Source organism: Cherax quadricarinatus, chromosome 71 (assembly GCF_038502225.1).
Source record: "Cherax quadricarinatus isolate ZL_2023a chromosome 71, ASM3850222v1, whole genome shotgun sequence".
Classification (NCBI taxonomy): Eukaryota; Metazoa; Arthropoda; class Malacostraca; order Decapoda; family Parastacidae; genus Cherax; species Cherax quadricarinatus.
In genome coordinates, this window is record NC_091362.1 from 6,738,183 (window position 1) to 6,750,032 (window position 11,850).

At 42.6% G+C, this 11,850-nt stretch overlaps 1 protein-coding gene across 1 annotated transcript in view; it reads right to left on the minus strand.

Annotated features, from left to right (window-relative positions):
• LOC128700424 (protein krueppel-like) overlaps positions 1-8,227 on the minus strand; it is a 403,712-nt gene extending 395,485 nt beyond the window's left edge. Inside the window, exon 1 of the mRNA XM_070099981.1 lies at positions 7,978-8,227. The gene's annotated coding sequence lies outside the window, so the exon portion shown is untranslated. The remainder of the gene's footprint in view (positions 1-7,977) is intronic.
• Positions 8,228-11,850: the final 3,623 nt, after the last annotated feature.

The following is an 11,850-nucleotide window of genomic DNA, read 5'->3' on the forward strand; positions in this document are numbered from 1 at the left end:
GTGTGTGTGTGTGTGTGTGTGTGTGTGTGTGTGTGTGTGTGTGTGTGTGTGTGTGTGTGTGTGTGTGTGTGCGCTGAACACCACAAATGAGGTAGTTGAAGTTCTATCAATAAAGATCGAGAACCAAAACCTAGTCATTGTGGTTGTATATAAGCCACTAGATGCAACCTCCCAACAATTCAAGGAACAGCTCCTGAAAATTGATTACTGTCTGGAAAACCTTCCAGCTCCATCCCCAAACATCTTACTGCGTGGTGATTTCAACCTAAGGCATACAAAATGGAAGAATGTAGCAAATAATGTTATAGCTGAAACAATCCCCGGAGGTAGTGCAGATGAAAGGTCACACACACATGAGCTACTAAGTCTCTGCGAAAAACACACCTTAAGTCAGCAGATAGTGGAGCCAACAAGACTAGAAAACACACTTGACCTTATCTTCACAAATAATGAGGACCTGATAAAAGACATAAGAATATCAAAAACAACTAATTAGGATCACAATCTAATCGAATTCCAGACGTACATGCATAGGGGTTCTGATCAGCAGAATGCATGTACCTGTGAAGGTGTCTTCACAAAATACAACTTCTACAACAAGAACATCAACTGGGACCAGGTAAACCATGTCCTAAACGAAACATGTTGGGAAGATGTCTTAAATGACATGGATCCAAACCAGTGCCTTGAAAGGATCAACTTCCTGGCAGCTGAAGCATGTTCTAGGCATATTCCCCTAAGAAAGAAGAAGAGCAGGAGTAAACTGGAGAGAGAAAGATGCTCCCTCTACAGAGGACGACAAAGAGTCACTGAGCTCCCCAGTAGTGCTAGAATATCTGATATACGAAAGGAGGCGCTGACCAGGGAAGTGGAAACTATCGAACTTAAGCTAAATGACCCTTACAGGAACCAGGAGAGACAGGAGGAGCTTAAAGCTATTAGTGAAATTGAAAGAAATTCAAAATATTTTTTTTCATATGCCAAAAACAAGGCAAATACCACATCTAGTATCGGGCCCTTACTCAGACAGGATGGGACTTACACAGATGACAACAAGGAAATGAGTGAAATATTGAATAGTGAACCACTAATCAGTCTGAGGATCGACGACCCAAATGATTTCTTCATGAATGAGCCTCAAAACTCCATAAATGTATGCCAGATTTCCCACATTACCCTAACTCCAATAGATTTCGAAAAAGCCATTGAAAACATGCCCATGCACTCAGCCCCGGGACCAGACTCGTGGAACTCTGTTTTCATTAAGAACTACAAGAAACCCCTCTCGCATGCCCTAAGTACACTATGGAGGAGGAGCTTGGACATGGGTGAAATTCCACAGTCACTTAAAATAACGGATATAGCCCCACTCCATAAAGGTGGCAGCAAAGCATTAGCTAAGAACTATAGACCAATAGCTCTGACGTCCCACATCATAAAAATCTTTGAAAGAGTGCTAAGAAGCAGGATTGCAAATCACCTGAATTCCCAAAATCTGCCCAATCCAGGGCAACATGGGTTCAGGGCAGGTCGCTCCTGCCTCTCACAACTACTGGATCACTATGATATGGCCTTGGATGCACTGGAAGAAAATCAGAATGCAGATGTAATATACAGACTTTGCAAAAGCATTTGACAAATGCGATCATGGCGTAGGAGCCCATAAAATACGTGCTAAAGGAATAACTGGGAAAGTGGGGAGATGGATCTTCAACTTCCTAACAAATCGAACACAAAGAGTAGTGGTCAACAGAGTTAAATCGGAAGCTGCCGTAGTGAAGAGTTCTGTTCCACAAGGCACAGTACTCGCCCCCATCTTATTCCTCATCCTCATATCAGACAGAGATATACACCACAGCACCGTATCATCCTTTGTGGATGATACTAGGATCTGCATGAGGCTGTCATCTGCTGGGGAAGCGGTTAACCTCCAAGAAGATATAAACAAAGTTTTCTAGTGGGCAACTGTAAACAATATGATGTTCAATGAGGACAAATTCCAACTACTCCGTTATGGAAAACTGGAGGAGATAATAACTAGAACAGAGTATACTACAGACTCTGGCCATACAATAGAGCGGAAAAATAATGTAAGGGACCTAGGAGTACTAATGTCTGAGGATCTCACTTTCAAGGGTCACAACAGTGCCACGATCGCACGTGCAAAGAAAATGATAGGATGGATAATGAGAACGTTCAAAACGAGAGATGCCAAGCCAATGATGATCCTTTTCAAATCACTTGTTCTCTCTAGGCTGGAATACTGCTGTACATTAACATCTCATTCAAAGCAGGTGAAATCGCAGATCTAGAGAGTGTACAGAGATCCTTTACTGCACGTATAAGTTCTGTCAAGCACCTTAACTACTGGGAACGCTTGGAAGCACTTGACTTGTACTCGTTGGAACGCAGGAGAGAGAGATATATATCGTAATCTACACTTGGAAAATCCTGGAAGGAATGGTCCCAAATCTGCACACAGAAATCACTCCCTACGAAAGTAAAAGACTTGGCAGGCGATGCAAAATGCCCCCAATTAAAAGTAGGGGCGCCATTGGTACACTAAGAGAAAACACCATAAGTGTCCGGGGCCCAAGACTGTTCAACAGCCTCCCATCAAGCATTAGGGGAATTGCCAATAAACCCCTGGCTGCCTTCAAGAGAGAGCTGGACAGATACCTAAAATCAGTGTCGGATCAGCCGGGCTGTGGCTCGTACGTTGGACTGCGTGCGGCCAGCAGTAACAGCCTAGTTGATCAGGCCCTGATCCATCGGGAGGCCTGGTCATGGACTGGGCCGCGGAGGCGTTGATCCCCGGAATAACCTCCATGTAACCTCCAGGTATATACATATACGTCGTTCCGAATAGGTAAAATTTGCGATTTTGGCTTAAATAGGAACGCCTTTCTTGCCAGACACGGCCGTCGAAAATGTGTGTACAATAATTTCGCAAAAATCATTTTGAACCTAACGGAAAAAAATTATTTCATTGTGTTTATTATTAAATTATTATGAACTTATCTAAAATATATTTAGTTTGATTAGGCTAAATTAAATTGCGCTTGTTATAATAAGGTTAGGCAAGTTTTTTAAGGTTCTTTTGGTAAAAAAAAAAATATTTTTTTTACATTAACATAAATCACAAAATATATCTCTAAACATATAAGGGAAAATTTTAAAAAGGACTTTAATTTTAAATGAGTTCTTGTTAATTGACCAGGTAACTATTTGGCACGACATGTATATATTTATATATATATATATATATATATATATATATATATATATATATATATATATATATATATATATATATATATATATATATATATATATATATATATATATGTGTGTGTGTGTGTGTGTGTGTGTGTGTACTCACCTAGTTGAGGTTGCAGGGGTCGAGTCCGAGCTCCTGGCCCCGCCTCTTCACTGATCGCTACTAGGTCACTCTCCCTGAGCCGTGAGCTTTATCATACCTGTGCTTAAAGCTATGTATGGATCCTGCCTCCACTACATCGCTTCCCAAACTATTCCACTTACTGACTACTCTGTGGCTGAAGAAATACTTCCTAACATCCCTGTGATTCATCTGGATTCAATCTCTGGAACATCCTGTCTTTGTCCACCTTGTCAATTCCTCTCAGTATTTTGTATGTCGTTATCATGTCCCCCCTATCTCTCCTGTCCTCCAGTGTCGTCAGGTTGATTTCCCTTAACCTCTCCTCATAGGACATACCTCTTAGCTCTGGGACTAGTCTTGTTGCAAACCTTTGTACTTTCTCTAGTTTCTTCACGTGCTTGGCTAGGTGTGGGTTTCAAACTGGTGCCGCATACTCCAATGTGTGTGTGTGTGTGTGTGTGTGTATGATAAAAGTCTTGAACTAAGGTTAAAACAACATAAATATAGCATTAGAAGTGGACAAGAGTTTAACCATCCAATTAATTTTTCAAAGGTTGAGAAAGTTGTGTCAAGCAAGTTCAGTGTTGACAGGGATAAAACAGAATCATGTTTCATAAAAAGTAGTTTTGAAAATAATATGAATATTGCTTTTGGTTTATATAAACTGGATTCATTTATAATTAGTAAAATTTAGGAAAAATTTAAGATACATTAGACAAATTTTTGGGTAGAATATGAAGTGTGTTTCTGGGATCACTGACTACCTACCTACATCATCATAAAATGTCAGATGTTGTAGATAAATGGTTCAGAGAACCGATGAGTTGATGAATTAGACACATGTGCAACACTTAGGTATCTTTAATTAGGAAACGTTTTGCCAGTGACTTCATCAGTCCATACAAAGGAGAATGGTGAAGAAGAAGAGGAGTTTGAGGTAATCAGTCCTTCAGCCTTGAGTCGATGTAATCAGTCTATCAATCTTGAAAAGCAGCCCTATTCTCGCCGAACACAGGTGTATTTGTGGCAGTGAAGCAGCAGATTGATTCGGGTACCATGGTCTTGTGTGCCGTAAATCCGAGGGAAAGATTGCAAGACATGAGGAGGTTAATAACATTATCAAGATTAGCCTCACAACAGCTGGATGCCCAGCAGTAAGGGAGCCACCCCAACTATGCAGATCTGATGGCAGCCATAAGCGTCCAGATGGTATCACCCTTCAAGCCTGGACAGACGGTAAGCAGGTGGTGTGGGACTACATATGTGCATCTACCTTGGCTGATACCTATCTCCAATACACCAGGGAGGAAGGAGGGGCAGCTGCCAGCTTCAGGGAGTCCCAGAAGTCAAGAAAATATGGAGAACTTGCCCATCATTATATATTTGTTCCAATAGGCTCAGAGACCCTTGGCTCATGGGGAAAGAGTGCATCTAAGTTCCTTAAGGAGCTAAGCAAAAGACTCATCAGGGTAACTAGGGGTCCCAGGGCAGCTAGTTTTCTGTTCCAGCGCTCAGCGCTGCTGTTCAGAGGGGTAATGCCTGCTGTATTTTGGGCACGAGCCCCAGCTCTGAGGAGCTGGATGAGATTTTCACATTATAATCAGTGACAAACACGTATTATTATTATTATTATAATCAAGGGGGAAGCGCTAAACCCGGAGGATTATACAGCGCCTGGGGGGGGGATGTGGAAGGCATTCAGGCTTAATTCGGGGAACTGGAGCACAGATCCAATTCCCTAAATCAAGAGCCCCTCACCAACATCAAGGAACCTTCCTTGAGGGGACAAACACGTAACAATATGTACTAGACATGTATCTCTCACATCTCATGTACTGTATATGTCATCTTTATATCAACAATGTATCTCTTAAACCTTTTGTACCATATTATGTAATAAAATATTCCTATTGGTAAAAATGAATGAAAAGATGAGGCGGTAGGGGAAGTGGAATATTCAAACGGCTTCAGGAAGAAATCCAAATATTCTTCCTTAAAGCCTTTTTATCCACTTCTCCGAGGCTATGGGTCCCACAATTTACACCAGAGGTGGACCCCATCCTATATCTGTATATATATTAATCAATAACAACACTGTGACTAGCCAAGGACTCGAACCCATGATGTTACTAAGTACCTGCAAGTGACAGTATGTACATGTGACAGTAAGTACCTGAAAGTGACAGTAAGTACCTGTAAGTGACAGTAAGTACCTGTAAGTTACAGTATCTGTTAATGACAGTATATACCTGTGCCAGTAAGTATTTATAAGTGACAGTAAGTACCTGTGACAGTAAGTACTTATAAGTGACAGTAAGTACCTGTAAGTTACAGTATGTACCTATAAGTGACAAGATACTTGTAAGTGACAGTAACTACCTTCCTGTTAGTGCCTGTGACAGTAAGTGCCTGTGACAGTAAATGACTGTAACTAAGTCACAGTAACAGTCTGTAAGTGCCCATTAGTGACTAAGTGACTGTGACTATAAATGCCTGTGATTGACACTGACAGCAAGTGTCTGTAAGTGAATGTAAGTGCCAGTAACAGTAAATGCCTGTGACAGTAAGCGCCTGTAAGTGACAGAAACAATAAGTGACTATGACAGTGACTGTGATAACGACAGTAAGTGACTGTGACTGTGACAGTGAATGTCGGCGACAGTGGGTGCCTGTGACAGTAAATGCCAGTAGGGGACAGTAAGTGACTAATTGGCAGTAAGATCCTATAGTTGACTGTGGCAGTAAATGACTAAGTGGCAGTACGTGACTGTGACGGTGAAAGTGACTGTAAGTGACAGTGACATCAAGTGACAGTAAGTGCCTGTAGATGACTAAGTAACTATAAGTGACAGTGACTGTAAGTGCCTAAAATATAAGAAGTCTATTCTTGTGGTGTTTGTGAAAATGGAATGTCTGTAGAAATTAATGGTAGGAGCGACCTGCTCTAAATCCATGGTGCCCTGGGTTGTGCACTTCTTGGTGCCCTGGGTTGTGCATTTCTTGGTGCCCTGGGTTGTGCACTTCTTGGTGCCCTGGGTTGTGCACTTCTTGGTGCCCTGGGTTGTGCACTTCTTGGTGCCCTGGGTTGTGCACTTCTTGGGAGTCCAGATGGTTAGCGATCTTGAATTTTAGAATCCTTCCGAAAAGTTATATGATGTGGGACGTTAGTGCTATCGTTGTATAATTATTATTGCTTTGCCGCCATCTTTGTGGACTGGGACTGTTCCATTGTTTTTAGTGGCTGTGGACACGTGAAAGGGGTTTCTTGCAATTCGTGATGAACATGGAGTTCCACGAGTCTGTATCTGGGGCAGAGTCCATGGGTATATTGTCAATGGCTTTTTCAAAGTCCAGTGGTGTTAAGGTTATGTCAGACATTTTGGAGATTTTGGCAAGATTCTAAATCTCGTTCATAACAATTTCGTTCAGATTGTCGACCCTTAGTCTGATGAATGGCTCATTAAATACAGTTATATTGAAACTTCAGTATCTCACTCATTTCGTTGCTGTCATCGGTGTAAATCTCATCTTGTTTAAGCAAGGACTCAACACTGGATGTTGTTGTTGCCCTAAATTTGGCATATCAGAACATATTTTGGATTCCTTTCAATTTCATTGATTGCTTTTAGCTCCTTTTGTCTCTTCTGGACCCTGTCTAATCCATATAACTTTATTTCAATGTTTTCTATTTTCCCTAGTCGGTATTTCCGCATTTCTGACATTTTGGCCCTCTTGAGATGCTGTGATTCTTTGCCTTCTCCTGTAGAGGGAGCGTCTCTCTCTCTCTAGTTTACATCTTCTCTTCTTTTTCTTTAGGGGAGATGATGCTTTCTAGACACTAGTTCCGATCCATATTATTTAAAATGTCTTTCCAACATATATTAAGGACTTGGTATATTTCATCTTAGTTGATGTTCTTATTAAGTTGAATTTGGTGAAGATACTCTCGTAACTCTTTCCGTTTTGTTGGATAGCACCTCTGTGCATATAAGTCTGGACTTCGATTAGGGTGTAGAGGGCTGGGAGGGTGTAGAGGGCTGGAAGAGTGTGGAGGGCTGGAAGGGTGTGGAGGGCTGGGTGTGGAGGGAGGGAAGGGTGTGGAGGAAGAGGGTGATGTGGAGGATTGGGAGGGTGTGGAGGGCAGGGTGGGTATGTAGGGCTGAGTGGGTGTGGAGCGTTAAGAGGATGTGGAGGGCGTGGTGGGCGTGGAGGGCGTGGTGGGTGTGGAGGGCGTGGTGGGCGTGGAGGGCGTGGTGGGTGTGGATGGGGTGGTGGGTGTTGAGGGTAAAGTTAAAAGAGCCACTTGGCCTACTATTCTCAACCATCTAGTCAGCAGTGGAAGTAAGAATACTTCACTAGAAACAGTAATTTAAACAAGTTAAAAACCCATGATGACCCAAGACAGCAGTGCTGTGACCTTTTTCCCAGGGCAGGGGATTGAATCAAGGCCTCCCGCAGGATGAGACCCACAACAGTCGACTAACTCCAAGGTAAATATTTCTTTCTTGGAAGCAGTTGCAGCCGGTAAGTTAAGTATTCTGCTACATGTATAACTACTGCTAAACAATACTGACCTGCTGAGACTGCTGAACTACCAGCCTGACAGTAGTCACAACTACAGCACAGCCGCTGACAGAGGCAGGTCGTCGGAATACGTCGCCAGAACAGACTATGACGTCGTGATGACCGCTCAGAACACGTCGTGGGTAGACTAAGGTGGTAAAAAAACACCAAGGTAAGAACACCAAGGTAAGAACACCAAGGTAAGAACAGGTCTGCTGTACGGGTCGTCAGCAGCAAGTGTTCATGTATCTGAAAGGCGCGAGAGACTAGCGGAAGTGCGACGGTAAACAGGATTACCAAGTCTCTTCTACCCATCCATCCATCCACCCCCTATCCTGCCTATCCTCCCTATCTTCCTCTCCTGTTGCTTTTGACGCTCTACAAACAAGACGGATGTACACTCTCCTCTGACAGTGAACCACGAGACGGATGTTCCTCCTGTCTTGCAGTGATGAACCACGAGACGGATGTTCCTCCTGTCTTGCAGTGATGAACCACGAGACGGATGTTCCTCCTGTCTTGCAGTGATGAACCACGAGACGGATGTTCCTCCTGTCTTGCAGTGATGAACCACGAGACGGATGTATAGAAACATACATAGTTGGATGAATCTTATCAGAGTCAGCTGGCCCAATAGTTAACGTACTGGCCTGTGAGTTTTAAGATTCACTTGCCATAGGTTCAAACGCCACCCGTTCCCTGAGTACTTTAAGAAATATCACATAGTGAAAGTCATATTTTCTTAAATATTTTTTTGAAAAAAATTTCAGCATCTTATAATTTTAAATCACAGATTGAAATCTTGGTTTAAGTCCCATAATTAAACTGTCAATTGAGTATAACATGGGATGTGGAGAAGAATCCTTCCTCCGTAAGCCATACGTGTCTTAAGAGGCGACTAAAATGCCGGAAACAAGTGGCTAGTAACCCCGTCTGTATAAAATTACTAAATTTAGAAAGAAATACTTTCGTTTTTCTTTTTAGGTCACCCTGTCTCGGTGGGATACTGCTGGTCTGATGATATAATGAATTGCAAGCAGTACTTGAGAAGATAAACAGTGTGGTACTCTCAGTGTGCTCCTGACTCACACCTTCATGATAAACAGTGTGGTACTCTCAGTGTGCTCCTGACTCACACCTTCAAGATAAACAGTGAGGTACTCTCAGTGTGCTCCTGACTCACACCTTCAAGATAAACAGTGAGGTACTCTCAGTGTGCTCCTGACTCACACCTTCAAGATAAACAGTGAGGTACTCTCAGTGTGCTCCTGACTCACACCTTCAAGATAAACAGTGAGGTACTCTCAGTGTGCTCCTGACTCACACCTTCAAGATAAACAGTGAGGTACTCTCAGTGTGCTCCTGACTCACACCTTCAAGATAAACAGTGAGGTACTCTCAGTGTGCTCCTGACTCACACCTTCAAGATAAACAGTGTGGTACTCTCAGTGTGCTCCTGACTCACACCTTCAAGATAAACAGTGAGGTACTCTCAGTGTGCTCCTGACTCACACCTTCAAGATAAACAGTGAGGTACTCTCAGTGTGCTCCTGACTCACACCTTCAAGATAAACAGTGAGGTACTCTCAGTGTGCTCCTGACTCACACCTTCAAGATAAACAGTGAGGTACTCTCAGTGTGCTCCTGACTCACACCTTCAAGATAAACAGTGAGGTACTCTCAGTGTGCTCCTGACTCACACCTTCAAGATAAACAGTGAGGTACTCTCAGTGTGCTCCTGACTCACACCTTCAAGATAAACAGTGAGGTACTCTCAGTGTACTCCTGACTCACACCTTCAAGATAAACAGTGAGGTATTCTCAGTGTGCTCCTGACTCACACCTTCAAGATAAACAGTGAGGTACTCTCAGTGTGCTCCTGACTCACACCTTCATGATAAACAGTGTGGTACTCTCAGTGTGCTCCTGACTCACACCTTCAAGATAAACAGTGTGGTACTCTCAGTGTGCTCCTGACTCACACCTTCAAGATAAACAATGTGGTACTCTCAGTGTGCTCCTGACTCACACCTTCAAGATAAACAGTGAGGTACTCTCAGTGTGCTCCTGACTCACACCTTCAAGATAAACAGTGAGGTACTCTCAGTGTGCTCCTGACTCACACCTTCAAGATAAACAGTGTGGTACTCTCAGTGTGCTCCTGACTCACACCTTCAAGATAAACAGTGTGGTACTCTCAGTGTGCTCCTGACTCACACCTTCAAGATAAACAGTGAGGTACTCTCAGTGTGCTCCTGACTCACACCTTCAAGATAAACAGTGAGGTACTCTCAGTGTGCTCCTGACTCACACCTTCAAGACGTGCTCCTGACTCACACCTTCAAGATAAACAGTGAGGTACTCTCAGTGTGCTCCTGACTCACACCTTCATGATAAACAGTGAGGTACTCTCAGTGTGCTCCTGACTCACACCTTCATGATAAACAGTGTGGTACTCTCAGTGTGCTCCTGACTCACACCTTCAAGATAAACAGTGAGGTACTCTCAGTGTGCTCCTGACTCACACCTTCATGATAAACAGTGTGGTACTCTCAGTGTGCTCCTGACTCACACCTTCAAGATAAACAGTGTGGTACTCTCAGTGTGCTCCTGACTCACACCTTCAAGATAAACAGTGTGGTACTCTCAGTGTGCTCCTGATTCACACCTTCAAGATAAACAGTGAGGTACTCTCAGTGTGCTCCTGACTCACACCTTCATGATAAACAGTGAGGTACTCTCAGTGTACTCCTGACTCACACCTTCAAGATAAACAGTGAGGTACTCTCAGTGTACTCCTGACTCACACCTTCAAGATAAACAGTGAGGTACTCTCAGTGTGCTCCTGACTCACACCTTCAAGATAAACAGTGAGGTACTCTCAGTGTGCTCCTGACTCACACCTTCAAGACAGAAACGATAGACGACAACAGGTAAGAGACGTTACCTCCACAGAGACAAAATAAACCCTTAAACATTTCAGCGGCGTCAGATTTACTCAAGGAAGAAGAAAAATATTCTAGTCATAGAGCTAGAAAACATCGAGGTAATAATAATTCACGATAACAGCACCCGAGAGAAGAAGACTAGGGGGAAAAATGTGTAGTTGAAAGTAATTGGTTAATTTCAGATTTACAGAGAAGACTAGGGGGAAAAATGTGAAGTTGAAAGTAATTGGTTAATTTCAGATTTACAGAGAAGACTAGGGGGAAAAATGTGAAGTTGAAAGTAATTGGTTAATTTCAGATTTACAGAGAAGACTAGGGGGAAAAATGTGTAGTTGAAAGTAATTGGTTAATTTCAGATTTACAGAGAAGACTAGGGGGAAAAATGTGTAGTTGAAAGTAATTGGTTAATTTCAGATTTACAGAGAAGAAGACTAGGGGGAAAAATGTGTAGTTGAAAGTAATTGGTTAATTTCAGATTTACAGAGAAGACTAGGGGGAAAAATGTGTAGTTGAAAGTAATTGGTTAATTTCAGATTTACATTTTCCATATGAGAGAATTATAACATACTTTTCTCGTATGGAAAACGTAAATCTGAAAATAAGGTTGAGTAATGAATGCTCCTGGTTGAAGGGAATGTTACGCACACTGAAGATGTGAGCGAAATACTGAAGACTTAAGTATGGGTGTGTCCAGTGAACATGTCCTCCAGACTGACAAGCCTAATGAATTTTGCCACAAATAAGGTCTCAGATTCCGCTAACATCCCCCCCAAAATTTAGAAGTTCTGTAACCTTAGCACTACCTGACAGAGGAAGCCATTGATGATATACCCAGACACTGCCTCAGGCTGAGGCTTTTTCAGCTTTACGTTAATAAAAAAAATGATGCAGAAAATACACCATCAGAAACCTTAAGTTATGGAGTCTGGACACAAG